This window comes from Pseudonaja textilis, chromosome 1, assembly GCF_049901715.1.
Source record: "Pseudonaja textilis isolate UNSWEBS1 chromosome 1, rPseTex1.2, whole genome shotgun sequence".
Lineage (NCBI taxonomy): Eukaryota > Metazoa > Chordata > Lepidosauria > Squamata > Elapidae > Pseudonaja > Pseudonaja textilis.
Genome location: NC_141990.1, coordinates 177,127,905 through 177,133,904, shown reverse-complemented (window position 1 = coordinate 177,133,904; position 6,000 = coordinate 177,127,905).

Genomic DNA, 6,000 nt, shown 5'->3' with positions numbered 1-6,000 from the left:
GAAGGCGCAGACCAATCCGCGACAAGCTACTTGACGGAGTAGCCAATCAGAAGGAAAAAATGGCTGTTACGGGTAGAGGGCCTTCTCCCCGTCTATATAAATAGGCAGAAGGAAAAGAAGAATGTGCGATTATAACTTTTAAGTGTGGCTTAGAGAAGTAAACTTCATTCGATTGGAAAAGGTCCTCGGCCTGCATACATATATACACACCATTAGCTGGGCGTAAATCCTATTGAATTCTGTGGCATTGCTTCCTACGACTGACTTCATGAATGAAAGATGCTCGCAGGAAACGGGCACAGGTGCAAGACCAATTCCAAGCAGGCACGAACTTGGATGGTAAATAGTTTCTGGAATATTTTCAGAGGCACTAAGGCTTCCAACGTGAATGCCCACTTTATCAACACAGTGGTGCCTCTAAGGAGTTATAATCGATCAGGTCTTCAAATACTTTGGTTTCAATTCTGAACAGAATGGAGCTTCCTCTCCGACTTTGGGGTCTGAGGCGGGATATTTACGTTATGCTCGGAAGCCTTTTGTATTTTAAACAAATACTTCCATTACATTTTAAAGTAAACATGAAAAACTTTATCTTTACTCTTTTCATTTCTCTTATGCTTGTTTTTTATCTGTCTAGTTCAAAAATGTAATAAAATTAATTTAAAAAGTCTTGTTTTCAAACAACTGAATCTAGTGGTTCACCTTAGTTTCAACCTTTGGAGAATACATAGCTGTAAGGCAATTTTTAAGCCTGATACAGTACTCAGTTGAGGGAGAAGGCGTCATCTAGGTCACAGAAGAAAAACATCTTACCTGTGGCTTCTTTAACCAACCGAAATCAGCCTCATACTAAACCAAAACCAAGCCAAAGCCCTTGCAGAAAATCCTAATTCACACTTTGACTAGAAAGTGGCTTAAATTCTCCCACACATCCTTATAGAAAACGTGCATTGAATCCAACTGGATCTTTGAATCTAATTGCAGTGAAGAAACAGGTGAGGAAAAATGATCTGTTGGATGGAAGAAATGTCCATCTGAGGGGTGGGTGCTAATTTTCTACAGCTCCCTGTAGGTTTTTTGTGTGTTTGTGTGTGTGTGCAATTTACTAGGGTGATCAATGAAAGATTATCAGCTGCAATCGCAACTCCCATGGCCAGGCTGATGGAAGGTTGTCCTTGACAAAGGTTATCAGCATCTACTGTAGCTCCAAAGGTGTTTTTTTCTCAAGAGGCAACTGGGCTTTCTGGTTTTCTTTGAAGACTTTAGCTTCTCATCCAAGAAGCTGCTTAGATGAGAAGCGAAACGTCTTAAAAATAAAAAAAGCCATAAAGGCCAATTGCCTCTTGAAATAAAGCACCACCAGGACCTGGATGACTGAGAATCTTCATAGACATCTACTGTAGGGCGGTCAGTTTCATTTCTTCCCTGCACCGACTTTTTCCGGGGAAAAACACATGGCGATGCCGGGAAGATTTGCCTCCCCCCGCCCCAACAAATATATTCATGCCAAGATAAACATTTTTTGTTCATCTTTTGTTTGGTTTTTTTTCAACTTTCATTCTTTTCCCCAATGAAGAAGGCGGATCTGCGGCCGCGTTTCACAAGACTTTTTTCGTCGCGCTGGCGGGAGGGGAGAGCTATACCTAGAACAGCCGAGGCACGTGTTTTCTAGGAAAGAGCGCCGGGTCTCGGAAAGCCGTCTGATGCAACGAAACTGAAAGTTAAAAAGGATCTGGAGGGAAGGGCTGGGGGTTGGGATTTGCTTTGGGGTGGAGGGCAGGAAAAAAAATATATATGCTGTTTTGCAAATGTTTACCACAACTCTTTTCTCTACATGGGCGCGTTAATATTCGGCGAGTCCCACGTAAGAGTCTTTGTTAAGACTCTTAACAAAGGAAAAGGAAATCGGTAAATGAGATGGTGCATTTTCATTTGCCTTGTCTGCGTGAGAGCCTGAGCATGTGGGTGTTTTTTGCTCACCAATTTGGGCACCTAAAACGTTCTGCACCTTTTAAAGTATCAGCATCATGTATTCCACAGATCATTTGTTTAGGAGTGTATATAATGGGCACTTTATATTTCCTCTTACATATAAAAAAAAACATTCAATCTAGAACTAAGGAAATTTTTCCTGATAGAACAATTAACCACCAAAATGGCTTGCCTCCAGGATAGCTGATGAAGCAGGTGCTCCATCACTGGAGATTTTAAAGAAGAGATTGGTCAACCATTTGTCCGGAATGATATAGGATCTGTTTGGGCAGGGGTTGGACTAAAACAGGGGTCTCCAACCTTGGCAACTTTAAGACATGTGAACTTAAACTCCCAGCAAAGCTGGCTGAGGAATTCTGGGAGTTGAAGTCCACAAGTCTTAAAGCTGCCGAGGTTGGAGACCCCTGGACTAGAAGACCTCCAGTTCCCTTCCAATCCTACTGTTCGGCATTCTGTGTACTTTTTGCTTAATAAGTGTTTTAAAGTAAAATACACCTGCATGAAGGTCCCCGAAAGGGGTGTTTGTATGCAAATTATCAGATTCTTTTTGGTGCTTGATTAGGTTTTCCATACCAGCAGATTTGAAAGGTGTGCAAGGCTAAAGTTTAGAGTTATCCTCTTAATCATAACCAACAGATCAGCATTTATTTACTCTCTCTCTCTCTGTGTATGTATACACACACACACACACACACACACCATGTTTCTCATATAATAAGGCCAGGTCTTTTTTTTTTTTTTGAGCCCCGAAAAAATGGCTAGGCCGTCTTTTCGGGGGTGACTTAATTCCCCCCACTTGCATCTTCGGGCGGGCAGCAACAGCTTGGATGTTGACCTTGGCGTTGGTGGGGCACTTTGTATCAGGGTCAACGCAGGCAGCACGATATCCGGGTCCACAACAAAAGTACTTCCTAATGGCAAGCCCCACACCACCATTCCCCCCATTTCGCTTGTTTTAATATAGGCCTTAATTTGGGGGAGGGGCTTAATTTCATTTCATGCCTATAAAACATGCTGGGACTTCCTATTGGGGGAGGTCGTATTGTTGGAGAAACAGGGTATGTATGTATGTATGTATGTATGTATGTATGTATGTATGTATGTATGGCATTCGGCTTTGTTCGGGTATTTTCCCACGTCATAGTAGTTGTGCTTTTAAAGTTGTAGCAACTTTTCGGCAGAATCTCATCTGCCATCATCAAGCTTCTGTATAGTGTTCATCTGTGAGTCAGACTTTTACAGTGGTTTCAGATTTAAATTTGGAGCAGCCTATTGCTGTGCCAGAATGGTTTTTTCTTCATCCTGATTGGTTGGGAGTCTTGGTCTGTGTTTATTGGTCTTGGAGTTTGCTGTGTTCTGCTTGATTGGTGTTTCTAATATCTTCTGTCTGTTTTTTAGCTTTTTTTGTATCTTGATTGGCTGGCAACATTGTGTTACTTTATTGGAGGCCTTTAGTGCAGCTTGGCTGTAAATGGATGGCTATCATTAGTTAGGAAGCTAGGTTTCATCTGGGTGCCTGGTTGGGGTGAGTTTGAGCTGGAGGTATGGGGGGTGGGGGGAGCTGTTTGTGCCCAGGTGCTTGTCTGGCTAGTGGTGTGGAGATTTTTTTGTTTGTGAGTGCAGGCTTCCAAATGATTGACAGTCTGGTGGAATCATCTCTTCTATTCATGCTTTCTGGTCTTTTTTCAATCTCTATGGCTTCTCTGATGATTCTGTGGCTGGGGTTTTCTATAGTGGCTAGGGTTTTGGTGCCATTGAAGTTGATGCTATGACCTGTGGCTTCCATCTGTTGGACTAGTGAGGAAGTGTGTTCCAGCTTTTTGACTGCATTTTTGTGTTCATCCAGGCGGGTACTTATTCTTATATTGGTCTGTCCAATGGCACCAAAACCCTAGCCACTATAGAAAACCCCAGCCACAGAATCATCACGAGGTCCCTTCCAACTCTTTTTTTAATAGCAATGTACATGTCCTTTAATAACAATTAAGTTCATTTACCATAAGTATATCTATAGCTTATGTGCAAATTCCTTACTTACTGTTAAAGTACAATGGTTATTTATCTACATTACTTTATATATATACACATGTCATGTTTCATATTCTTTGAAATTTCTTTGGTCATTTTCACAAATGACCTCTTTACTCCCCCTTTTTTTAACCATTTATACCATATGTTCCATATCGTAAAATATTCTTCTTTCCTGTTTTTTAATGACATAGTCAGTCTAATCATTTCTGCATATTGATGTATCTTGTTAATTACTGCTAGATCTGAGGGTGTCGTCGTCAGTTTCCCGTTTTGAGCAAGAGAAATTCTTGCAGCAGTTATAGTATGTAATATTAAGTGTTGGTGTTTCTTATCCCATGTTGGTTCTAACATACCTAGCAGAAAGATCTCTGGTTTGAACTTGATTTTTTGTTTTGTTAACTCCTCTAGCCATGCTTGAATTTTGAGCCAGAACTTTCATACTTGGGGACACGTCCACATGTGAAAATATGTTCCCTGGCTATGATGGCATTTCCGGCATTTGGCAAATTGGGGAACATTTTGGCTAACCTCGCTGGTGGGAGGTGCCACCGATAAAACATTTTATAAATATTCTCTTTATAGGAGACCAATAGCATTAGTTTGTAATTTATTTGCCATATTTATTCCCATTGGTCCAAATCAATACTGCGGCCAAAGATTTTGGCCTCTTTGACCATCTCCTCTTCAATTTTGAATTCCAATAGATAATTATATATTTTAGTGATCATCTTTTTTTCATCTCCTTGTAGTATTTTGTCTAATTCCTGAAGTGTGGTATAAAATCCAAATTGTTTCTTGTCTTTTTTGTATCTTGTTTGAATTTGAATATAGGGCCACGATCCTATTTCAACTCTTTGTATTTTAAATTGGGTCTGTTTTAAATTCACCTTCATCAGTTATAAGTTCTTTATATTTTATTGTTTTGTTCAAATCCATAGCATTGGGATATATTAGCACCTCCACTGGAGATTGCCAGAGAGGTATTTTCACATAGTGGTTCCTTTTGATTATTTCCCCATACATATAACTAGGCATTTCTTACCCAGTGTCTTTGAAAATAGTTATGACATCTGTTTTTCCCATCCAAAGGAATGCGTGCCAGCCAAGCTGTAGATGTTCTATCATCAGAATTCTCTTGTCTGCCAAATTGACCCAATCCTTAATCCAGGTACCGACTACAACCTGGTCGTATAACTCAAAGTCAGAGAGGGCAAAGCCCCCCTTACTTCTATTATCCGGCATTAATTTATATTTTATTCTGGCTTTTTTCTTTGGCCAGATAAATTTGGCAATTCTTTTATTAAGGTCTTTGAAGAATTTCTTTCCTAGTTTGACTGGCACAGTTTGGAATAGGTATAATAGCTTTGGTAGCACATTTGTTTTAATAGTCGCTATCCTTCCCATCAATGATAATTGTATATCCCCAAATAGTTTACTCTTTTTGTTATCTGAATCCCTAATTCATTCGTCAATTCCTCATTTTGCCTTTTCGTACAAATTTTGGTTATTAGTTTAATCTTGTCTTTGTTAATTTTGAGCCCTGCCACCTTTCCAAATGCCTCTATCTCCTGTATTAAATTTTTACTTGACTCTTTTGGGTCTTCCATTATGAAAACCATATAGTCGGTGAAAGCTTGTAGTTTGTATGTTTCTTTTTTAATGGCCAGACCTTGAATGTCTTGATTTTTCCCTATTTGAATCAACAACACTTCTGCTGATAATATAGTAGTGGGGCAAGAGGACATCCCTTTCTCACTCCTTTGTTTACTTTTAAATTGTCTGTGGTTTCTCCATTAATCACTACTTTTGCATTTTGTGTGTTGTATATTGTTTTAATTAATCATATAAATTTTTCACCAAATTTCATCCTAAATAATTGTTCAATAAAAAATTGCCAATTTAAATTCCAACTTGCCAATTTCCCTTCCAACTCTTAATCTGTATCTGTATCTTCCAGAGCTGAGAGACCAGGTGAAT